Genomic DNA, 26,912 nt, shown 5'->3' with positions numbered 1-26,912 from the left:
CAATTTTTAAAGAAGGATGCATCATTATGAACCAAACACAAGTCTGCTGTTATGGTTTGGATGTGTCCCCACCCCAAATCTCATCTTGAATTGTAATCCCCATTATCCCCATGTATCAAGTATCAAGGGCAGGACCAGGTGAAGGTAATTGGATCATGGGGGCAGTTTCCCCCATGCTGTTCTGGTGACAGTGAGTGAGTCTCATGAGATCTTATGTTTTTATAAATGTCTGGCATTTTCCCTGCTTGCGCTCACTCCATCCTGTCACCCTTCGAAGAAGATGCCTGCTTCTCCTTTGCCTTCCACTGTGGTTGTAAGTTTCCTGAGGCCTCCGCAGCAATGCAGAACTGTGAATCAATTAAACCTCTTGCCTTTATAAATTACCCAGTCTAAGAACAATCTTCATAGCAGCATGAGGACAGACTAATATGCATGCAAAGGGTATATAGTATCTCTAGGCCCTAGAAGACCCCTGCAAGGTAGAAATATAGGAAGCACTTCCATTTCACAGATACAGAAAATGAAAGGTCTTGAATTTATTCATTAAATAATTATTGAGTGCCAACAATATACAAGACAGAGGGCTATGTGATGAGAAATGACAGTTTTTACCTTACAAAGATTGCTTTCTATTAGAGATTACAGTCATCAGATAAATTATTACATAGCAAATATTTAATTTCACTTTTAATGAGTTCTATAAAGAAGGACAGAGTATATGAGAACATATCACAAGGGAAATGGACCTATTCTAGAGGGATTGTGGGAGCATGAAAAAATATTACCTTTGGAAGTGAATTTGAGCTGAGTTCTACATAAAAGTTGAGTAGCAATTAATTAATGGCTGAGTAATGTGTCAGGAAGCTCTCCAGATAGAACAAATGGCACGAAAAGCTGGAAAAGCCACATGGCCAGTATGGACAGAGATAGAGAGAATGGTATATAATTAATAGTTGAAGTAGGCAGGGACTAGATCTGATGGGATTATGAGTAGTTTAAAGAATTTTTTCTTTGTCTTAAGTGCAATGAATACCTATCTTTGAAGTCTTTAAATGAGAAGAGTAACATGGTTAATTTTTGTGTTTTAAAAATGTCACTTGGACTTTAGTGTAGGAAATGAATTCAAGGAAGACAAGAATTGATGTGGAGAAAATAATTCAGAGACTGTTTCAGTGGCCCAGAAAAAAAGAGAATGGGATCTAGAATGATGGAAATGAGTAATAAGGGGTCAGAATACCATAGATCCTCTTCTCTATTCTAGTTTGTCTTTGTGAAAATAGTTCATTATGATAGACCAAGCAAAAGCCGCTCAGATACAAGAGCAATGATTGAGCTGAAACTTAAATCTAGTTTGCCTAAATCCAAATGTTACTCCATCTTATGTGGTCAGGACATGTTTGAGATAATATCTATTTTATTATTTATTTTTATAGGATGATGTGGACCTAATGGAAAGGCAAATAATATAGCAGCACAATGTTTAATAATAGTGAATCAGGAAGGAAAGAAAAATTGTCTCCTGGGCCAGAAAATGTTGAATTCAAATTTAAAAGACAAAGTATTTTGCATTGCTTCAATATTCTCTTCTTTGCTGCTTTCTTTACTTTGCCATGAAACATTATGTATACACACAGATTCTTTATAAAAGAGATGCCACTGTTTTTTCTACTCAAAGAGAACTTTCTCTTTAGCTTGCAAAAAAGGTGCAGATGAAAAACTGAGAAAAAAAAAATTATTCACCAGCCTACAGAAAACCCAGGAGCAGGTAGATGCAGGAGCATGTGCTGTATCTTTTATTTTGTAGCAATAGCCAAGGTTTTCATCTCTGCAGGGGTCTGTTCAGAAAATCCCCTGATCTTTAATGAAAGCTATCCCACTCCTGAACCCACTATTAGAGGAAAGCTGGTAAAGATGAAACTGTAGCCCCAAAGGACCAATAAATGGAAATCCTGAATACTCCAAATGCTTACTCTTCCCTTGGTTATGTGACCTTGAGAAAATTACTTAAGCTCTAGGTGCCTTAGTTTCCTCATCTATAGAATGGGGATAAAAATGATACTTTCCTTATACGGTTATGTTAAAAATATAATGGGTACCAAATGAATAATTGTTGACATGGGGAGAATATTATTTTGAAACTATTGATTATTTCACAGCTCAGGAAATGATGGAGGGAAATGTGATATCTTAGAGATGAGCTCCTGTCTCTTAGATGAATTCATGAGTCACACAGAATTCATAATCCATATAATTCACTACATAAAAAATACCATATCTCTAAGGAAAAAGATAATTAAGAAGTTGCCAAAAATTCTCCCTCTTCCCTTTCTCTCTTGACTCATTTCAATCAGATATCCATCTCCACCTTTCCATCAAAACAGTTCCTGCCAGCCTGCCAGTGTCACCAGTAACTGCAATATTGATAAACTCCAAGGTCATTCCTTGGTCCTCATCTTACTTTATCTATCAGCAGCAGGTGACATGGCCATTTCTCTCTCCTCCTTGAAACATTTCCTCCATTAGTCTTCTAGTTCATCCTTCTCTCTGCTCTTTTCTTCATTCGCTTTCTTCTTCACTTGCTCATCATCATCCCCCAGACCTCTAAAAATGGGAATGTTTTAGGACATACTTTTCACTTTTATTCCACTTTCCATCTGTGGTTTACCCTAGCTGATGTCATCCCATTACATGGTTTTAAATAGGATTTATAACATTAAGTGGCTTTATATCCCTAGGTGAAGTCTCTCATCTGCAGTCCAGAATTGTGCATTCAACTGCTTATTTGACATCACCACTTGTACAATTTGCTGTCTGATAGACTTCTCAAAATTAAGAGTCCCAGAATTGAACTTCCTATTCCTACCACCTCATAACCTGGACTATGCTACTGTCTATCCACTCTTAGAAAATGACAACTTTATCCTTCCAGTAGTTCATGCAAATTCTTTGGAATTATCCTCAATTCTTCTCTTTCTCTCCTATTCCATCCATCAGTTAATCCTGGTATTTCTTGCTATAAAATATATCTGCTTCTCATCAACTTTACCTCTGCTATTCTGGACCAAGCCAATGTAAATTTTTCCCTTGATGAGTTGAAGAGTCTCTTAACCTGTCTCCTTATTTCCACTTTGCCTCATTCTATCTTCAACACAACATAATAATCCCTTAAAATGTGAAGTCCTCTCCTCAGATTTCTCTAATACACATTCATTTCACGTAGAGTAGATGTCTAAGGTGACTTCTGTGGTTCTCAGTTGTCCCAGACTGTAAAAGAAGTATAGCATCAGCATTTGCTTCTTATGAGGTCTTATCATCAGAAGAGCACTCTGTGCTTCAGCACTTCTACTTCTCACCCTTCTGCATCTCCTCCTTATCCTTCCCTGCTCATCCTGCTCCAGCCATACTGGCCTCCTTAGGTTACCTATGCCTCAAGGCTCTGAGTTCTTTCTGCTTGAATTTTCCCCCAAGCCCTTCATATGACTTACTGTCACCTTGGCTGTAGATTCCTAAATCCCTAAGTATGGCCTGCTCTAACTACCCTGAATAAAATAATGCATTCTCCCTAACCTAGATGCCACTCCTGTATATATTTTTATACAGGATATTTTTAGCATTCCAGGTATTGCATAAACATTGATGTGTTTCTTCCATTACCAGGGTATTAGGTTCATGAGGGCCGAGACTTGGTTCACTACCTCTGCCTGTAGTCAGTAGGTCAATGCCTGATACATGGAAAGCACATAAACAAATATTTGTTAAATGAATGAATGAATGAAGAATGCAATTCCTGCTCTTATAGACCTCACGGGTTTTGTTTAATAAGTTCAATCAATATTTGGGCACTTAATCCATGCCAGGTCTGGTTCTTGGAGCTGGGGATGTGTAAATGAAGGAAATGTGCCTTTTTCCCTCTGGGAGCTGACAGCTTGCTGGATGAGATGGATAATTGTGTTGGCCTAGGTGCTCATTCTTCCACTAACAGCACCAAAAATGTAGGGCCTGGGAAATGGCTTACCCGTAGCACTTATTTTATGACGTTACCCAGTGAAAAGGGGTAGAGTAGTGGGAAATGAAAGAGGGGGAAACAAAAGCTAATAGGAGTGTGTGGTGTTAAGCTGATGGCCCTGTGGGGAAATTGAGCTGAAGTCCACTCTGCCCCTCTGAGGAATGGTGTAGAAAGCATCTCAGAATGATGAACTGGGAAGCAAAGGAAGAGTGTTCATCATTCACCAGTTCCCTTTCTCTCACTGGTTGAAGGTTATTCCATGGCATGTTAACTCCCTCATGCTTCCAGGGTGTGCATGTGTATTAGTCCATTCCCATGCTGCTAATAAAAACACACCCAAGACTGGATAATTTATAAAGGAAAATGTTTCAGTTGACTCACAGTTCCACAGGGCTGGGGAGGCCTTTGGAAACTTACAATTATGGCAGAGGAGAAGCAAACACATCCTTTTTCACATGGCAGCAGCAAGGGGAAGTGCTGAGCAAAACAGGGGAAAGCCCCTAAAAAAACCATCAGATATCATGACAACTCACTGACTATCAGGAGACCACCATGAGGGTGACTGCCCCCATGATTAAATTACCTCCCATTGGGTCCCTCCCATGACATGTGGGGATTATGGGAACTACAATTCAAGATGAGATTTGAGTAGGGACAGAATGTCCATCCATATCATTCTGCCCCAGCCCATCCCAAATCTCATATCCTTACATTTCTAAACCCAGTCATGCCCTTCCAACAGTCCCTGAGTCTTAACTCATTCCAGCATTAACCCAAAGGTCTAAGTCCAAAGTCTCACCTGAGACAAAGCAAGTCCCTTCCATCTATGAGCCTGTACAAGCAAAAGCAAGGTAGTTACTTCCAAGATACAATGGGGGTACAGGCATTGGGTAAATATGTCCATTCCAAATGAGAGAAATTGGCCAAAACAAAGGGGCTGCAGGCCCCATGCAAGACCAAAATCCAATAGGGGAGTCATTAAACCTTAAAGTTCCAAAATGATCTCCTTTGACTCCATGCCTCACATCCAGGTCACGCTGATGCAAGAGTACTCCCACAGCCTTGGGCAGCTCCACCCCTGTGGCTTTGCAGGGTACAACCCCACTCCTGGCTGCTTTCACAGGCTGGTGTTGAATGTCTGCCTCCTTTCCGGGCACATGTTGCAAGCTGTTGGTGGATCTACTATTCTAGGGTCTGGAGGATGGTGGCCCTCTTCTTACAGCTTCACTAGACAGTGCCCCAGGAGGGACTCTGTGTGGGGGCTTTGACCCCACAATTTCCTTTCTTCACTGCCCTAGCAGAGGTTCTCCATGAGGGCTCCATCCCTGCATCAAACTTCTCTCCGGGCATCCAAATGTTTCCGTACATCCTCTGAAATCTAGATGGAGGTTCCCAAACCTCAGTTTTTGACTTATGTGTACCCGCAGGCTCAACACAACATGTAGGCTGCCAAGGCTTGGGTCTTGTATTCTCTGGAGCAATGGGCTGAGCTGAATGTTGGCCCCTTTTAGCCATGGCTGGAGCTGAAGCAGATGGTACACAGGGCACAAAGTCCTGAGGCTGCAGGGGGACCCTGGGCCTGGTCCATGAAAGGATTTTTCCCTCTTAGGGAAAAATGGCCTAGAGACATTTTCCCCAATGTCTTGGTGATTAACATTTGGCTCTTCATTACTTATGTAAATTTCTGTGGCCAGCTTAAATTTCTACTCAGAAAATGAGGTTTTTTTTTTTCTATCACATAGTTAGGCTGCAAATTTTCTAAACGTTTATGCTGTGCTTCTTCTTGAATGCTTTGACACTTAGAAATTTCTTCCACCAGATACCCTAAATCATCTCTCTCAAGCTCGGAGTTCCACAGATCTCTAGGGCAGTGGCAAAATGCCACCAGTCTCTTTGCATAGCAAGAGTGACCTTTACTCCAGTTCCCAAAAAGCTCCTCATCTCTAAGATCGCCTCAGCCTGGACTTCATTGTCCATCCATATCACTATCAGCACTTTGGTCAAAGCCATTCAACAAATCTCTAGGAAATTCCAAACTTTCCCACATCTTCCTGTCTTCTTCTGGGCCCTCCAAATTGTTCCAACCTCTGCCTCTTACCCAGTTCCAAAGTCACTTCCACATTTTCAGGTATTTTTACGGCAACATCCCACTACCTGGTACCAATTTACTTTATTACTTTCTTCTCATGCTGCTAATAAAGACATACCGTGACTGGGTAATTTATAGAGGAAAGAAGTCTAATTGATTTACAGTTCCACAGGGCTGGGGAGGCCTTAGGAAACTTACAATCATGGTGGAAGGGAAAATAAACACATCCTTCTTCACATGGAGGCAGCAAGGAGACGTGCCTAGAAAAACGGGGAAAAGCCCCTTATAAAACCATCAGATTTCATGAGAAGTCACTATCATGAGAACACTATGAGGGTAACTGCCCCCATGATTAAATTACCTCCAACTGGGTTTGTCCCACAACATGTGGGGATAATAGGGACTATAATTCAAGATGAAATTTGAGTGGGGACACAAAGCCTAACCATATCAGCATGTGTGAGTGGCATGATGATGGATATTTGTCCCCTCCAAATCTGATGTTGAAATGTAATCCCCAATGTTGGATGTAGGGGGTGGGAGCGCTGGTTTAAGTCATGGAGGCAATGGTTCCTTACCATTACCATATGGTAATTTGTTACAGTAGCCCAAACTGACTAAAACAGACTTTGATGTGCGTAGCCATTATAAGCAAACTGAGTGACTTATTTCTCATGGTTCTGGAAATTAGAAATTCTGATGTCAAGGTGACTGACTAATTGGGTTCTTGATGAGGGCTCTCTTCCCAATTATGCCCTCATATGCCTTTTCCCTGGTGCATGCATACCCAGAAAGCAACTTCCTATCTCTCTTTTTATAAAGGCATTAATCCCATCATGAGATCTCCACCCTCACAACATCATCTCACTCTAATTACTCCCCCAAAGCCCTACCACCAGGTACTATCATAGTCAGGATTAGCTTCAACATATATATAGTTGGTGTGGGTGGGGGCAGTGGTAGAAACATTCAGTCCATAGCAAAGCCTTTGCCGATCTCTTCCTTTTTTCTTTATCAGATTGCAAAGGTATAATTTAAACATAGGTAAAAGATGGTACTGGGTGTAGTAGCTACTCAAAATTGATTCTGAAGGTATTGGATTATAAGCCTAGCTTAGAAAGGAAAGACAAATTAAGGTTTGAGGACCAGAGAACACATTACATGAGTGCCTACTAGTTACAGAGACAGTGAGGGACACTAATGATGGAAACAGGAATGACTTTATGGTCCCTATCCTCAAGAAGTCTTACATGTGGAGGGAGCATCTTGCTAAATAATCAGTTGAGTAATATGATTGAGACATTGGAGAAAAGATGAGGTGATGTATTTTAATTCCATAAAAACTTTTTAAAATTGTCTTAAGTATTTAGCCTTATATTTTTGTAATAGATATAGTATTAAAGATCTGCTGAACCTTTGTACAAGTCTATCCTAAATTGGATTAGTAATACAAATAAGGGTTTTCCAGGTTATTATGTATACCACTTTTCAAAATTCAGAATGTTTGTTTTGAGTACTACATTAATCGTCATTGTGGATGCATGGATGCATGGGTGGATACATAGATAATGTGAATTCCTCAACTTCAAGATCGCTTTAGTCTAGTTATAGAAGCGAACTAAGTATACTGGTGTATGACTAACTCTCTTATAATGTAGTTATCTGATAAACATATGCAAAGAAATCTGAGGGTAAAGGAGGGCGGTAAAAGTTCTACTTTGAGCTGTGAGGAATGGATCTAGGAAGTCTTCAAAGAGAAATGGACTTTGGGGCTGTTTTTCAGTTGAAGAATTTCAATATATGCAGATTGGGGAAGGACGTTTCAGGAACAGGGAGAGCTGAATCAAAGAACAATGATATTTTCAAGAATGCTTTATAGGCAATGAAATGGCTACAGGTGGCTGCAGTATTAGGAACATGGCAGGGGTGGGTTGGAGGAGCCTGGCAATGCCAGCTGGGGTGAGACGGTGGCAATCTAACTTTCAGGCTAAGGAGCTTTATCTTCACATTGTTGGTTGTCAATTTCCCATACTCACAAGGTGCTCTTCTACAACCAGTTACAAAGACAAATATGTCTGGTATATTTTTTGGAGGTACACATTGCACATTGGCTTATTAAAGCTGCTAAAGAGTAAAGAAGCTGCTTAACTTAGTTTAAGTCCAGCATTTTCAAAAGTCTCTAAAACAGGAAAACATTTATTTTTTTCCTCTCAACATCTATTTGAATCCTATGGAACATCACTGCAGGGAATACCTTGGAATTGAAGAGTTTAAAGAAAGAACCAGTGTGATCATTTTACCCTTTTAAATGTCACCCTGGTTACAGTGTGTGGTATGGAGTGGAAATCATTAATTTGGAAACAAGGAGATGAAATAAGCTGTTGCTGCGCTTTCTTTGGAGAGAGAGAGAGAGAAAGTGGATGCACGTGCAAGAGAGAAGATGAAATGGGAATTGGGTGCTGATGACAGAAATGGGTAAAGGGGAGAGGTATGAGCAAGCTTTTTTAAGGAGATGACTTGTTGAGGTCGGGTGACTTATGGGCTTTGGGGAACAAGAGAGGGATCTTGTGTACCATTTATTTTCTGCATTGTGGAACTGGGTGAATGGTGGGGCCACTCACAGAATGAGTGCCACATATGGGAAGGAAGATGTTGGTGGATGAAAAATTCACTTTGAGTTTAGGTACCTGTAGAAAAGACACATTAAGACACAGAGAACCCTCCATCTTTCTGGTAAATCATTTCTTCTGCTTTCTTCTTCTGCCAGTCCCAGAAGTCTCGATCTGCTTTTTCTTCCTGTGAATTACTCTCCAAACCCCATTCTCCAGCTCTCCTTAGTTCATGACCATTCTCCAAATATGCCATGCACATTCACAGCTATGTGTATTGACTCCATTGTTCTGTCATTCCAGAATGACCTTCCTGAGTATATGTGTTGAAAATTGTCTTTAGCTTGCAGCAACAGACACCCAACTATAATGGCTTAAATTTATAGTGTATCTCATATGAAAACAAAAAGTTTAGATAATAAACAGTCCAGAACTTGTTTTGACATCATACCAACTTTTCTACCTTTTGATCCACAGTTCTTAGCAGCAACTTCTGTCCTCAGAGATATAAAATGACTCATGGAACTCCAGCCATCACAATCACATTTCAAACAAAAGTATGAGAAAGCAGAAATAACCTACATATTATCTGTTTCCTCTTAAGAAGCCATTCCAATGTTCTACCTAACCACTCATGTTTACATATTATTGGCTATACCTAGATGTAAGGGGACTGGGAAATAAAATGTAGTCTTTTCCTGTAATACGTTGTTACTTAGGGAGGAAAAAAGTGAACGACACTGTTTTTGTTTTTGTTTTTGTCTTTTTTTTTAATTTGGGTTTTTAATTTTTCAAGGAAGAAGAAGGAAATATACACAGAAGAGCACTCTGTGCCACATTGACCTTCAACTTTTGCAACTCTGCTTAGGATTGATCTAACTTTAAACCACTCACCATGTCCTTGAGAACTTCTCTGAATTGTCCTCCTGCCAAAGCAGCTTTTTTCTTCTGAAGCGGGCGCATTACCTTCTGTTCAGCACTCATTTACTTTACGTTTTCCTTATCCTTTCTTGTACCTCTGGCTCCTTCCTGCAAGATCCTTGGGAGCAAAATCTATTTTTATATTAGTCCCAGTGTTCTCTTTTGATCTCTCTGAACCTCAGGACCTGATATCACCTCTGGCTCCTAATAGGAATTTAGAAGAAGTTGGGTCTAATTCATGGTTCTCAGACTCTAGAGTACATCAAAATCATCTGGAAGGCTTGTTAAGCATAAATGGCTGGACCCTACTCTCAAAGATCCAGATTCATGAAGTCTTAGTCCCAGACTGAGACTATGCATTTCTGACAAGTTTGCAGGTGATACTGGTGCTGCTGATCCAGAGAGCACACTCTGATAATCTTTTTTGTAAGGATTTCCTACAAAGGTTCTTCTCACATTACAACCCAGGGTACTTTCTTGGTCTCAGGATGGCTAGCTGTACATCTTTCTTTCTCCTCACAGGGCCCATTGTTTTCTCTTTTTACTCTCACCTTTTACAATCAATAAAAACATCTCAAACAAGTTCACAGTTTGTCAGCTGAGTAGGTCTTGCACAATAAGTGGGAAATGGGCCAATGACGGTCAAGGACATAGTCTGGACTCATCACAATACTCATAGTTTACATAGCCTTACTTTTTTTTTTTTTTTCCAGATTTTTTCATCATGACCTTCACAGTGCATCCCTCCTTCTCTCCCTCACCACCCAGTTAAGCAGTCCCATGCTACCAACTCCGCCACCAGCCCAGCTGAGTGTTAATTCTCTTCTGGAAAGTCATGCTAGTCCTGATAAAGGCCCCTCATTGCTAGGAGAAATGCTAACCCCAACAAATCCTCCCAATGATGTTTATGAAATATCTCAGTTGAACTAAAAGATTTTATCCAGGCTAGTAATTATTGTCATTAACATTTAGATAAGTTGGCTGTTTTCTGTTCTGTATTTCTCTGTGTTCCGTTGCCTCATAATGGAGTAAGTTAGGAAGGAGTGAGGAATTTCAAACCAAATGGTCTTTGCTATTAAAGTTCAATGCCTCATTTAGGATGCTTTCTGTAGTCCATGAAGCTAGCATCCACCGTAGTCACACCCCTCTCCTCTGCATTCCTCTGGTGGGGCCCATGGTGATCCTGAACCCTTTTGTTCCTCATGTATCCCTAGCCAAAAGAGGACTCTGTCTTACTCCTTCTTGTGAGCCAGAACAGACTCATCTGGGGTTCCAAGCTTAAATGGTTTTCCCACATGGCTCCCTGACTCATCCTAGCAATCAGGCCTAGAGTGAAGGACTGCCTTGCAAGTTTTGAGCACTCTTTTAACTCTCAAAGCACAGCAAAGCTAAATCTCCTCCCAGATTTCTCAGACTCTAGTGGAAATGCCTGAATCTGTATTCTCCACTTTAAAAAAATATATCAGACTTCAGTATAATTATAGCTAGTACATCTTTAACAGAAAGTCTAACCTGATGATGTACCATAGGCTTTGAGGAGTCAGATAAAAATGAGTTCCAATGTTTTATATGTTAGGTAGAGCAGGTTGAGAAAATGGAGAGTTAGGTCTAGCCTGCAGATGTGGAGATGGCCGTACATGACGCTTTAGCAGCCAGTTGGTGTTAAAGGGCAGGCAAGCGCCTAAAAATTTAGTGTTCCTTGTGCAGCTCCTTTTGGGTCAGCGCTTTACAGATGTGATGGGCACACAGGTTTACTAGGCTGTCATCATAAAGTGCAGTTTCATTAACTTCTAACCTTCTGCATTCGAATGGTAGCACCACTGACTTCACTGCCCAAACACAAGTAATTTTATCCCAATTATATTTTTAGTTGTTTACTTTTTGTTTTATATTTTGAAAGTATTCAAATCTACAAAAAAGTTGAAAAATAATACTTCGTTAATTGTTAATCATTTTGACATATTTGCTTTAAACATCTTTCATCTCTCTGTGTCTCTGACTCTTTCCCTCTCTTCTCACCACACACACACAAACACACACACACACACACACACACAGAGGAGAGAAGAGAGATACACACATCTGTTACTGTTTTTGTGAACTAAATTAATTAAATGTGAATTAAATTAATAAATGAGGTGATGGATATGCTAATGACTCTGATTTGATCATTACACAATGTATACATGTATCAAAACATCACACTGTACCACATAAATATGTACTATTATTATATCGCAATTAAAATTTAATAAAACTTAAAAAATTAAAATTTCCTGGTGTGGGTGGCAAATTATATGGTTGCCCTATTATTATTTCTGCAGACATGACTTGTGTGACTTCCTCTCGGACTTTAGCAATGTTGTGGGAGTTCAGACTGACCTAGAGACACAGACCTCAAGCTCCAGAAAGCAGTTTCCAGCCACTTGCCATGGGGTGGGCAGTCTATTGGCCAGGAGAAAATTTTAATAATTGAATGAATTAAAATAAGTTTCAGGGCTCAGAAGCAGGTTAACCTTCTCCTCAGAAGCCTTTACTCTGTACTGAAATAAACTGTTGGCTTCTGAAACAAAATTATTTTCACAACCTAATGTGAAAATTTTCTAGCTAGTCTAGCTAGCCATCTATTTTATGAAATTTTTCAAAATACTAGCTTCTGTATTGGTTGATCTTTTAGATGGTTTCTTATGTCTCATTTTTTCAGTTCATCACTAATTTTGGTGATTTCTTGTCCTCTGCTAGCTTTGGAGTTAGTTTCCTCTTGATTCTCTAGTTGTTTTAGTTGTGATGTTAGATTATTAAATTGAAAATTTTCTAACTTTTTGATGTGAGCATCTGGTAGTATAAATTTCCCTCTTAACACTGCCCTAGCTGTGTCCCAGAGGTTCTAGTATGTTGTATCTTTGTTCTTATTAGTTTCATAAAACTTATTGATTTCGGCCTTCATCCATTATTTACCCAGGAGTCATTCAGGAGAAGGTTATTCAATTTCCACCTAATTACATGTTTTTGAGTGAATTTCTTAGTCTTGATTTCTAACTTGATTGTGCTATGGTCAGAGAGAGCGGTTGTTATGATTTTACTTTTTTTGGCATTTGCTGAGAAGTGTTTTGTCTCTCATTATGTGGTTGATTTTAAAATACGTGCCATATGGCAATAAAAAGAATGTATATTCTATTGCTTTTAGGTGGAGAGTTCTGTAGATGTTTGTCAGGTCCATTTGATACAGTGCTGAGTTCAGGTCCTGGATATCTTTGTTAAGTTTTTGCCTCGATAATCTAATACTGTCAGTGGGGTGTCAAAGTCTCCAACTAATACTGTGTGGGAGTCAGCATCTCTTATTAGGTCTCTAAGAACTTGCTTTATTAGTCTAGGTGCTTCTGTGTTGGGTTTATTTAGGATAGTTATGTCTTCTTGTCGAATTGAGCAGGTTGCTCCTTGCCAGTATAACTTACTCATTTTTCTGGAGTCACTGGGGGCTAAGAATGAGTCCTACTGTGAGGTAGCCCCATGAAGGATTCCCAGCTTCCTTCCCCTTCAGCCCAGCTTCAGTGTCTTCCCTTCATCTACTCCCAGTGCCTTCTCTTGGAGTATCTGTTAGGAACATACCAATTGTTCTTGTCCCTCCATAGCAGCTGTTCTACCTGGCTGTGTCTGGTTAGCTATCTTGCTGACCTACATCCCTGTTCTATTCTCTAAGTCTATAAAATCAACTTTGTTAGATAACACAAATGAGTGAGATCATAAAGTATTTGTTCTTCCATACTTGGCTTAATTCACTTAACATAATGCCCTCTAGGCTTATCTGGTTTTGTAGTGAATGACAGAATTTCATATTTTTTATGACTGAATAGTATTAAATTGTGTATATATACAAAATTTTAAAATTATATTTATTCTTTGATAGACACTTAGGTTCATTCCATACTTTGGCTCTTGTGAATAGTGCTACAAAAACATGAGATTGTAGATATCTTTCACATACTGATTTTATTTCCTTTGAATTGATTGTTTGACCATATGGTAGTTCTATTTTTGTTTTTTTGAGAAAGCTCCATACTGTTGTCCATAATGGCTGTACTAATTTACATTCTCAACAATAGTGTACAAATTCCCTATTCTCCACATCCACACATGCATTTCTTGTTTTTTATTCTTTTGATAATATCCAATCTAATTGGCATGAGCTAATATCATCCTGGTTTTGATTTACACTTCTCTGATGATTAGTAATGTGAACATTTCTCCGTATACCTGTTGGTCATTTGTATACCTTCATTTGAAAAATGCGTGTTCAGATCTTTTGCCCATTTTTAATCAGATTTTTTAACTATGTTGAATTGTTTGAGTTCTTTGTGTATTCTACATATAGGTCCCTTGTAAGTTTGTAGCTATTTTCTTCCACTCTATAGGTTGTATCTTCACTCTGTTGATTGTTTCCTTTCTTTTGCATAAGCTTTTTAGTTTGATGCATTCCCATTTGGTTATTGTTGTTGTTGTTACCTGTGCTTTTGAGGTCTTATTCTGAAAAAAAGCGTTTCCTCAACAAATGTTATAAAGTGTTTGTCCTGTTTTCTTCTAGTAATTTTATAACTTCAGTTCTTACATTCAAGTTTGTAGTTGATTTTGATTTGATTTTTGTATATAGTGATAGACAGAGGTCTAGTTTTATTTTTCTTCCTGTTGATATCCAGTTATCCCAGCACCATTTACCAGAGAGACTGTCATTTTTCCCAATGTGTATTGTTGGCATCTTTATAGAAAATTTGTTTACTGTAAATGTGGAAATTTATTGCTGGGAACTCTATTCTGCTCCATTTGTCTATGTTTCTGTTTTTATGCCAGTAGCATGCTCTCTTGGTTATTATAGCTTTGTAGTATATTTTGAAATCAGGCAGTATGATGCCTCCAGCTTTGTTCTTATTGCTCAAGATTATTACTTTGACTATTTAGGATCAGATTGTAGGATTTTTTTACTTTTATAAATAATAGCATTGGTATTTTCACAGGGATTTTATTAAATCTATCGATTGCTTTTTGTTATATGTACATTTTAACAATACTAATTCTCTTAATCCATGAATATGGGATATTTTCTCTTTATTTGTGTCCTCTTTAATTTATTTTATCAATGTTTTATAATTTTATCATATAAATTTTTTACTTTTTTGGTTAAATTTATTCCTAAGAAATTTTTGGTAACTATTGCAAATGGGATTGTCTTCTTTATTTCATTCTAAGGTAGTTAACTGTTAGTATATAGAAATACTTTTCTATGTTGATTTTGTATTTTGCAACTTTACTAAATTTGTTTATTAGTTCTAGTAGTTTTTGGTGGAGTCTTCAGTGTTTTCTAGGTAGAAGATTATGTTATCTGAAAACAGGAATAATCTGACTTCCTCCTTTCAAATTTGGATAACCTTTTTTTCTTTCTCTTGACGAATTGCCCTGACTTGTACTTCCAGAACTATGTTGAATAGAAATTATGAAATTGGGCTTCCTTGCCTTCTTCCAGATCTTATAGGAAATGCGTTTTACTTGCCTTACTTATGTGATGTTAGCTTTGGATGTGGTATATGGTATTAATTGTGTTGAGGTACATTCCTGCTATACCTAATTTGCTGAGAGTTTTTAGCATAAAGGGATGTTGAATTTCTGTGTATAATAAAATAATCATAAGTTTTTTATTCTTGATTGTATTAATATAATGTATGATGTACATTGATTTGCATATGTTCAACCACTCTTTCATTGCTAGAATAAACCCATGATCCACTTGATCATGGTGGATGATCTTTTTAATGTACTACTACTAAATTTGGTTTGTGAATATTTTGTTGAGAATTTTTGCATCTGTCTTCATCAGGAATATTGGCCTGTGGTTTTCTGTTCTTGTTTGTTTTCTTTTCATTGTGTTCTTCTTTGCTTTTGGTATCTGGGTGTATTATTACGTTCTTATAGTGCTATGAAGAAATACCAGAGACTAGGTAATTTATAAAGAAAAAGAGGTTTAATGGACTCACAGTTTCACATGGCTGGGGAGAACTCACAATCATGGTGGAGGGTGAAAGAGGAACAAAATCAGTTCTTACATGGTGGCAGGCCAGAGAGTGTGTGCAGGAAAACTGCCCTCTATAAAATCATCAGATCTTGTGAGACTTATTTACTATCACTAGAATAGCACAGGAAAAAACCTGCCCCCAGGATTCAATTACCTCACACCGGGTCCCTCGCACAATACATAGGGATTATGTGAACTACAATTCAAGATGAGATTTGGGTAGGGACACAGCCAAACCATATCACAGGGTAATGCTGGCCTTAGAGATTGAGTTTGGAATAATTGCCTTCCCTTCAATTATTTGGAATAGTTTGAGAATAATTGGTATTAGTTCTTCTTTAAATGTTTGTTAGAATTCAGCAATGAAACCATTGGATTTCTTTGATGAGAGCCTTTTTATTAATGATTCAATCTCGTTACTCATTATTGGTCTCTTTGGGTTTTCTATTTCTCTGTGATCCTCTCTTGTTAGGTTGTATATCTAGAAATTTATCAATTTTTTTTGATTTTTCAATTTGGGATGTAGTTGTTCATAATTATTTGTATTTTTGTAGTATCAATTCATACTGACTCCTTTTTTACTTCTGATTTATTTATTTAGATCTTCTTTTTCTTAGTCTTGTTAAACTTTTGTTGATTTTATATATCTTTTCAAAAAACCAACTCATTGATTTTTTTAAAATTTATTATTGATCTTCTTTAGTTTCTATTTCTTATTTTTCTTTATTCATTCTTTTCCTCTATTGATTTTGGGGTTGTTTCATTTTTGCTTTTCTGCTTCCTTGAGGTATGCTATTAGATTGTTTATATGAAATTATTGTATTTTCTTGATGCCATTGTTTATTACTGTAAACTTCCCTCTCAGCACTGCTTTAGGTGTATTCCATAGGGTTCAAAATGTTGTATTTCCATTTTTATTTATCTCAAAAAAATTTTTAAACTGTATTTTACATTTCTTATTGATCTATTGGTCATTCAGAAGCATATTGTTTGATTTCCATGTGTTTGTATAGTTTCCAAAATTACTCCTGTTATTAATTTCTAGTTTTATTGCAGTCAGAATGGATACTTGATATGATTTTGATTTTTAAAAAAATTGTTAAGGCTTGTTTTTTGCCCTAACATGGTTTATTCTTGAGAATATTTTATATGCAATTCAGAAAATATATATTCTGCAGCTTTGGATAAAATTTTCTGTAAATATTTATTAGGTTTATTTGGTCTAGACTGCAGTTCAAGTCCAGTGTTTCTTTGATTTTCCATCTGGGTAATCTTCTCGGTGCTGAAAGTGGAGTGTTCCCTGCTATTATTATATCAAAGTCTGTATCTTCCTGTAGGTATATGGATATTTGTTTTCTATATTAAATTGTTCCCACATTAGTTGCACATATATTTACACTTGTTATATTCTCCTGCTGTCTCAAGAACTTTATCACTATATAATGGGCCTTTTTACATCTTTTTACAATTTTTGGCTTAAAGTCTATTTTACCTGATAAAAGTATTGCTACTCCTGCTCTTGTTTTGTTTCCATTTGTATTAAATATCTTTTTCACCCTTCACTTTATGTGTTCCCTAACAGGTTAAGTGAGTCTCTCGTAGATAGAATATAGTTAGCTCTTTTTGCATTACCCATTTAGCCACACTGTATTATCTAATTAGAGAATTTATTCTATTTGCAATCAAAGTAATTATTAATAAGTAAGGGCTTACTACTGCTATTTCATTATTAGTTTTCTAGACCCTTTCTTTCTTACTTTCTTACTGTATTCTTTAATGGTTAAATAATTGTATTTTGTAGTATGTTTGAGTCTGCTTTTTATTTTTAGTATATCTATTGTACATTTTCATTTTTGGTTACCATGAGGCATATAAAGAAATCTTATAGTTTAGCAAGTTATAGTAGAATGATAACAACTTAACTTTAATTTCAATAAAAGGAAAATAAACAAAAAACCTGTTCTCTTTAACTCCATTTTCCCTTCATATTTTCAATTACTGATATCAAATTTTATGTCTTATATGGCTTATCTCTACAAATTATTGTAGTTATTTTTGTCTTTTAGTCTTCATACTGAAGATACAAGTGGTTTACACACCAGGATTACAGTATTAAAGCATTCTGAATTTGTCTGTATGTTTACTTTGACTAGTGAGTTTTATACCATCAGATATTTTCTTATCATATGTTAGCACCCTTTGCTTTCACTTTGAAGAGTTCTCTCTAGCATTTCTTGTAAGAAAGGTCTAGTGGTGATGAATTTCCTCAGCTTTTGTTTGTCTAAGAAAGTCCTTATTTTTCCTTCATTTCAGAAGGATACCTTTGCTGTATACAGTATTCTTGGTTGGCAGCTTTTTTTTTTTCTTCTTCAGAACTCTGAATATATCATTTCACTACCTCTTGGCCTGCAAGATTTCTTCTGAGAAGCCTGTTGTCAGCTTTTTTGGAATTTTTAAAATATGTCATTTGCTTGTTTTGCTGCTTTCAGAAGCTACTCTGTGTCTGGCCTTTGAGAATTTGGTTATAATACGTCTTGGAGTAGGCTTATTTGGGTTGAATCTGATTGATGACCTTTAACTTTCCTCTACTGAATATTTATATCTTTTTCCAAGATTGAAAATTGTTCTCTTATGGTTTCTTTGAATAAATGTTCTACTTATTTTTGTCTCTGCTCCCTCTTGAACTCCAATAACCCCAAAATTTGCTCTTTTGATACTATTCCATTTGTCTCATATGCCTTCTTGAGTCCTTTTCATTCTTTTTTTCTTTTTTTCCTTCTGACTGTGAATTTTCAAATAGCTTGTATTCAAGTTCACTGATTCTTTCTTCTGCCTGATAAAGTCTTTATCTATTGCATTTTTTACTTCATTCAGTATATTTTTCAGCTCTAGAATTTCTGTTTGATTTCTTTATTATTATTTTAGTCTCTCTGTCAAATTTCTCTAATAATTTTTTAAATTGTTTCTTGATGTCATGAAGTTCACTGAGCTTCCTTTACACAGCTATTTTGAATTCTTTGTGTAATCAATCATACCTCTCCATCTCTTCAGAGCCTGTCACAGGAACCTTTTTTTGTCCTTTCAATTAGGTCTTAATTTTCTGATTGTTCTTGATGCTTATAAATATATCTATACATTAAAGAATTAGTTATTTATTCCAGTCTTTGCAATCTAGCTTTGTTTTTTCTGTTCTACTGCAATGGGTCTGTCTAGTAATGTAAGTAGACTAACTGTTGTCAGAGCTCATAACCACTAAAGCTATAAATAAAAAGGAAGGTGAGGTTCTACTGCAAGTCCACCAGGGGTTCTATTTTGCCCTCCAGAAGTCCTCCTTTCACCCAAAGGCCGCAGAGGCTGCCAACAACAAGTGGAGGTACACATTTCCTTGTATAATTTAGTGTGTACAGAAAGAGAGAGGAAACCTCTCCCCTAACCAAGGATTTTAGTCCTGTACTTCAATCACATTGGGCCAGTCTAGCTGAACTATACATGTGTTGGCTGATAGTAGTTGCTAGGGGAGTATCATGCTCTTAAAAACAGGATTTTGAGATAATGGAAGTTGAATTACTATGTTTACTCTAAACTTTCAGTGCTGCACAATAGAACTTTCTGCAAAAAGAAAATGCTGCATTCTGCACTGGCCAATGTAGTAGCCACTGGCCAGATATGGCTATTATACACTTTAAGGCTGCAGGAGCAACTGAGGAAATAAAAGTTTTATTTTACTTAATTGTAATGAATTTAACTTAAATGGCACTGTGGCTATTTATATTAACTAACACAGTGCTATTTAAATTAAATTAATTAAAATTAAATAAAATATTAGAGTAATAAAGTGACCAAGATTCAGGTTGGAGATGGACATAGGGTCCGACTCCATTGAGTCACATGGGCTGTAGTGAGGGAGAGAAGAGAACTCTGAGTAAAATTTAGGTCCTTTTTTGGAAGGAAGAGTTGAATATGTAGGTCTTCTATATCCTTGCTGCTCAAAGTTTGGTTCATAGACCACAAGCATGGTTATCATATGGCAACTCACTAGAAAAGCAGAATCTTAGGCCTTGTATCAGATAAGCTGAATCATAATTTGCAACTTAACAGAATCTTCAGCTGTTTACCCCATGGTTTGGCTTAAAGACTTGCAGTTTGAGAGACCTGAATTTCCAGTCTGGGTGTGCCACTAACCAACTCTAAGTGAATTATGCAACTTACTTCAGCTCTCTAAGTTTTCATTTTCCCATCTGATATGGCTTGGCTATGTCCCCATCCAAATCTTATCTTGAATTGTAGCTCCCATAATGCCTATGTGTCATGGGAGGGACCCAGTGAGAGGTAATTGAATCATGGGGGTGGGTTTTTCCCATGCTGTTCTTGTGACAATGAATAAATCTCATGAGATCTGATGGCTTTATAAAGGGCAGTTTCCCTGCACACACTCTCTTGCCTGCCACCATGTAAGACGTGACTTTGCTCCTCCTTCACCTTCCATTATGATTGTGAGGCCTCCCCAGCCATGTGGAACTGTGAGTCCATTAAACCTCTTTTTCTTTATAAATTACCCAGTCTCATTATCTTTATTATCAGTGTGAAAACAGACTAATACACCATCTCTAAGAACATTACAATAAATCTTGCCTAACAGGTTTATTACAATTTTCATATGAAATACTGTGCATAAAATTCTTAGCACAGTACAGAGCATCTAACATCTGCTCATTAAATCATAGTTTTTCTAGCCTCCTCTCTAGGACAGGATATGTCTTATCCATGGAGAAATCCACACCCTGGCCACAGCTTTGCACATAACAGAAGTTCAGTAATGTGGGTTGAAATAACAGACTCAATAAATGACTGAGTAAATTCATGATTAGGTTGCCCAGTGCCTCATAAATTATAGATGGATCAATATATACAATGCACTATTTTAATGAATAAATGCAATTATTTTACATGTATAATCAGAGCAATATTTTATTTTTCTAATTTTATTTGAATAATTTCTTACCTGATTACCTTGCCTAGAACTTCTTTCTTAAGGGAAAAAAGTTAAAAGGTACATACTTTTTGTATGGTCTTTCCTATTATCAGGCTTAGTTTATAAAGTGTTGCAAATGTCCTCTATGGGCATGTTCTTTAGCAGCATTTGTAAAAGAAAAAGAAACACTCATGTGTCCACACTGTACATTAGGATCTTAGCTTAGTAACACTACTGGTGACAGCCCTCACAGGCAGCCTTAATGTCTTGTGAGGGAGCCCGCCTCCTTTCCCTCATAAGACAGGAGTCTTGAGCAGTTGCTTAAATTTTCAGACATTTTGTATCATCTTCCCAAGTAGACTCTCATTTTTCCAGCTTTCTGCAGCCAGGCTTGAAACTCTTCCAGCACTTCCTTTGTTCTCATCTTGTGAGACACATTATCCCACTTTGCAATTATGTTCCTTGTAAATTATTGTACAAGCCCAGTAAGATAAGAACTGCTGGGAATGCCTGTAGCCTAGTGTTGAGAAATAGCAGATCCTAGCTCAAATGCCTGGAGTTGCTAACAGGCTTCACCAGTGATCTGGAATACGTTCTTGGGTAACCAACAGTGTCTCTGACCCTCCATTTACTTATCTATAAAATAAACCAAAAACACACACATAAATAAACAAAAAGCCTATTTAACAATGTGTAAAATTTAAAGCTTTATGAAAGTATAAGATATTATTTATTTCTATTCTTTATTATTATCTTTCATTTATTGATTCAAACATGCTTATTGCCCATCTGCTATGGGGATTATGCTATATAATGTGCCAGAGTTAGAGAAATGACCAAATACACAGTCCATGAACTCAATGACATAAAAGAGAAGACTATGAGCACCAAGAAGAGGCCAACTAGGGCAACCTGAACTAGTCAATAAATACTTACTAAAAAAAAAAGGGGGTATCTTGCTGGGCACAGTAGCTCATGCCTAAAATCCCAGCACTTTGGCAGGCTGAGGCAGATGGATCACTTTAGCTCAGGAATTTGAGACCAGCCTGGGCAACATGGTGAAACCCTATCTCTCCCAAAAATACAAAAATTAGCTGGGCATGGTGGTTCACAATGATAATCCCAACTTTTTAGGAGGCTGAGGTGGGAGGGTAGCTTGAGCCCAATAGGTGGAGGTTGCAGTGAATCGAGATTGTGCCACTGCACTCCAGCCTGGGCAACAGAGCCAGACCTTGTCCCAGAAAAAAAAGAAAAAAAAGAAAAAAAAAGGGGGGTGTATCTGAGGTCACTCTTAAGAAATGAGCAGAAATTAGGCAGACAAATAAGGGTAGAATAATTCAAGACTAGAGGAAGAATGGTGCATTCACTACAAATACTTTTTAAATTTTGCCTTGTTTAAAGAAATGCGTAAAGCTTTTTTACCTATTTTAAATAAAAAGCAGAAAGTATGACATTTTAATTCCAGGAGGTGTTTTTGTCCGTAGCATGACCTACTTAATTCAGACAACTGATAGAAATTAAGTTCAGAAAAGTGCCCTAGTATCCCAAAGGCCACATGGATTGTTAGTAGCAAAACTAGTTTACTAATGCCTAATCCAGCTGTTTTCCTTACATAATGCTACCTCCTCAATCCAGAGGCCAGATGATAACATAATATTCTTAGTAGCGTAGACTCTTTTGTCAGCACCAAACACAAATGTACAACTAGTGCTCCTCAGCTGGATACAGGTCACTTTTCAGCAGAATCTGTGTCATGGATGTTTGCTAAGAAGAAGACTTTTTAAAATTAGATCTAGGAGTATTTGGCATATTTCCACCTGGCACCCATACTCACTTAGATTACCAGAAATCTTAGGCTTAAGGAAAGCTTAGTTAAAACCAAGTCAATGGAGCACTTTCTGAGGAACTAACAGGATAACACAAATAAATTGGGGATTTTCTCTTCTCTTTTTGCTGTTCTGTTACTCTCAACTGAAACTTTGATTGATCTACACCATATATATTTATTTAATCACCAAGTTTTCTTTATTGATTGTGTATAGGCAAACTAAGATTTTTTTTGAAAAGCTTTATATTTTGTATAACTATTATGTATGCTATGATTATTATAGGAAGATAGGATGGATTAACTGCTGGATTTGAAATTCAAAACCTGTGTCTGATTCTTTGTGATAGAGACAACATATTGTTTGTGGTAATGAGGTGAAAGTGCCCATTATGATTTTGGGCCCATGGCAGTGGATCTATATCTGCTAATTTTCTATATTCATTGCTAATATTTCTCTCTTAGCCTTACCTTCATCATCAGTAAAATGGAGATAGTGTCTATTTCTTTTTTTTTTTTCTTTTTTTTTTTTTTTTTTGAGATGGAGTCTCATTCTGTCATCCAGGCTGGAGTGCAGTGGTGTTATCTCAGCTGACTGCAACCTTCGCCTTCTGGGTTCAAGCGATTCTCCTGCCTCAGCCTCCTGAGTGGCTGGGATTAGAGGCGCCTGCCACCATGCCCGGCTAATTCTTGTATTTTTAGTAGAGATGAGGTTTCACCATGTTGATCAGGCTGGACTCAAACTTCTGACCTCATGATCTGCCAGCCTTGGCCTCCCAAAGTGCTGGGATTACAGGCATCAGCCACTGCACCCGGCCATAATGTCTGTTTCTTCTACTTACCAAGAGATTATATAAAACTCATGATCTAGTGTGTTTGGAAATATGATCTCAAAACTCAGAAGCCACTGGCATTATTGGCCACTTGAATTGGGACAGGAGTGTGGCAGAGTATCGTGAACTACTTTGGATTGTGTGCCCAGAAAGACCTTTCCAAGGAGGTCATGTTTGAGCAGAATTCTGAATAGGAGAAGAAGCCAGCCATGTAAAGGATTGAGCACAGATATTCTAAGCAAGGGAAACAGCCAGTACAAAGGCCCCAAGCCACTTATGAGCAAGGTATAAATGAAAAATTAAATCCACTCGATTGGCATAATCAGAGCAAAGTGTGCAAGGAAGAAAGAATTTGGAGATTATATCACCAAGGTGTGTAGGCCATTCATGAAAAATGATGGTAGGGAGTTAGAAATGTTCTCTAGGGCAATGGAAAACCATTGGGGTTGGGGTGTTGAACCCAACTCTGTACCTGACTATGTAAATTTGACTAAGTTACTTCAGCTCTCCAAGTTTGCTTCTTATTCTATAAAGTGGACGTGATACCCACCTTGAAAAATTATTCTGCGAATTACATTTACTATTCTATGTAATATATTTAGTACCTGATGCCTGACAGATATGCTACTCATTACTGATTGTGTTGTTGTTGCTGTTGTTGTTGACACTGTCATTGTCGTTATTATTATCCCATCTAAGTTAAGACAGGAATGACTATGGGGAAGAAGAATGAACAGCAGAAGAGACAGGCAGATATGGCACAAAAGCAGATCCAGTACCACAAAATATTATTTTATTTCCAGGTGTCAAATAAGCCTTATCATTCTTTGTCCACACATTTCTATTTACTTCTAATAATGGGACACCATGGCCTCTGACCTTATAAGTTACTGGCCCATGAATCCAAGAGTCAGGCAGGGAGCCTTCCTGTCAGAGTATGTGCCAACCACCCAGATTACAATCCAGGAGATCAGACAGCCCTTCTGGAAGCTGCCAAGGCTGATAACTTAGTCCTGGATGTGGACAACAGGTATTTTAACTAATCTGTCTTGAAAATAACAGTAATAGAACAAAACACATTTATTTCTTATGTACTCTTACTATGTTTTGTGCAGAAAATGCCCAGCAAGGCTTAGCTAAGTAGGAACCCAAGAGAAGTAAGCTGGGAGTGTTCCAGGTAGGAATAATTTCCCAAATGTACTTTTTAGAGGCCATATTCGCCTTCCTCTTGCTCTGAGGACAAATGCTTAAGCATCTGAAATTGTGGACATAGCAATCTTGACACTGACCTTGTGGTTAATAATCCTACCATCCTCCTGTCTTTCCTGTTTCTCTACTTTCCTTTCTCTCTTCCTTCATTTCTGACTAACCTTCCCTTCCTTTCTCAGTCCCTTCTTTTCCATTACTTTCTATATTTTTATTTTTAGTTGACAAATAATAATTGTACATATTTATGGAAGACAGAGTAAAATTTTGATACATAGATATAACGTTAAATAATCAAATAAGGGTAATTAGTATATCCATCACCTCAAACATTTATCATTTCTTTGCTTTGTGACTATTCAAAATATTCTCCTCTAGCTTGTGAACATATACACGAAATTATTGTTAATGATATTCACCTTACAGTGCTACAGAACATTAGAACTTAGTCTTTCCTTCTAGCTACAACTTTGCACCCATTAAACAACTTCTCCTCCCTTCTCCTCACCCTTCCCAGCCTCTAGAAATCACAATTCTACTATCTCTGTGAGCTCAGTTTCTTTCAATCCTACATATGAATGAGAACATGTGGTATCTTCATCTTTCTGTGCCGGATTCATTTCAGTTAACTTCATGACCTTCAAGCTCATTGATGCTGCCTCAAATTACAGGATCCCATTGCTTTTTTACAGCTGAATAGTATTCCATCATGAATATATACCACATTTTCTTTATCTGTTTATCTGTCGATGGACATTTAGGTTGATTTCATATCTTGACTATCATGAATAGTGCTGCAACAAACATGGGAGTGCAGGTATTTTCTTCAATACTCTTTCCTTTTCTTTGGATAAATACCCAATAGTGAGACTGCTCAATTGTATGGTACTCCTATTTTCAGTTTTTTGAGAAAATGCCATATTATTTTCCACAAAGCTGTACTAACTTACATTCCAACCAACAGTTTGTAAGAGTTTAATTTTTTCCACCTCCTTGCCAGCATTTGTTATTTTTTGTCTTTTTGATGATAGCCATTTTAATTTGGATGAGATGATATCTCATGGTGGTTATTTGCATTTCCTTGATAATTAATGATGTCGAGCAGTTTTGCATGTACTTATTGGCCCTTTGCATCTCCTTTTTTGAGAAATGTTTATTCAGATCCTTTGCTTATTTTTAAATTAGATTATTTGATTTTTGAAGTTGAGTTGTTTTAGTTCCTTTTATAATGTGGATATTAGTCCCTTGTTGGATAGTTTGCAAATATTTTTCTCCCATTTTAAAGATTGTCTCTTCACTGAGTTTCCTTTGCTATGCAGAATCTGTTTCATTTACTATAATCTCATTTGCCTATTTCTCTTTTTATTGCCTGTGGTTTTGAAGTCTTACTATAAAATATTTGCCTAGATCAAAGTCCTGAAGTGTTTCCCCCATATTTTCTTCTAGTAATTTTGTAGTTTTGGGTTGTAGGTTTAAGTCTCTAATCTATTTTGAGTTGATTTATTTTTTATATGGTGAAAGATAGGAGTCTAGTTTCAGTCTTCTGCATGGATGTTTAGTTTTCCCAGCACCATTTATTGAAGATGTCTTTTCCCCAGTATATGTTCTCGGAGCCTTAGTTAAAAATCAGTTGACCATAACTATGTAAATGTATTTCTGCATTCTCTGTTCCACTGGTCTATGTGTCTGCTTTTATGCCAGTACCATCCTGTTTTACTTACTAGATGTTTGAAGTGTTTATTTTGTTTTATTTTTTCTTCCGAGTCTCACTCTGTTGCCAAAGCTGGAGTGCAGAGTACAGAGTTCAGGGGTGCAATCTTGGCTCACTGAAACCTCTGCCTCCTGGGTACAAGCGATTCTCCTGCCTCAGCCTCATGAGTAGTTGGGATTACAGGCACATGCCACCACACTTGGCTAATTCTTTTTTGTGTTTTTAGTACAGACGGGGTTTCACCATGATGGCCAGGCTGGTCTCAAACTCTTGACCTCAGGTGATCCACCTGCCTCGGCCTCCCAAAGTGCTGGGATTACAGGTGTGATCCATAGTGCCTGGCTGTTTGTAGTATTTTTGAAGTCAGGTAGTGTGATGCCTCTAGCTTTTTTCTCTGTAATCAGGATTGTTTTAACTATTTGAGATCTTTTGTGGTTCCGTGAAAATTTTAGAATTGTTCTTTTTCTATTTATGTGAAGAATGCCATTGGTATTTTTATAGAATTTGTGTTAAATCTGTAGATCATCTTACATAGTATGATCATTTTAACAATATGAATTGTTCCAATACATGAGCATGAGATGTCTTTTCACTTTTTGTGTTCCTTCAATTTCTTTCACCAGTGTTTTATGATTTCATTGTAGATATTTTTACCTCCTTGGTTAAATTTATTCTCAGA

This window comes from Pongo pygmaeus, chromosome 9 (genome assembly GCF_028885625.2).
Source record: "Pongo pygmaeus isolate AG05252 chromosome 9, NHGRI_mPonPyg2-v2.0_pri, whole genome shotgun sequence".
NCBI lineage: Eukaryota > Metazoa > Chordata > Mammalia > Primates > Hominidae > Pongo > Pongo pygmaeus.
The sequence above is the reverse complement of the archived record's forward strand: the minus strand, read 5'-3'. Positions refer to the sequence as shown.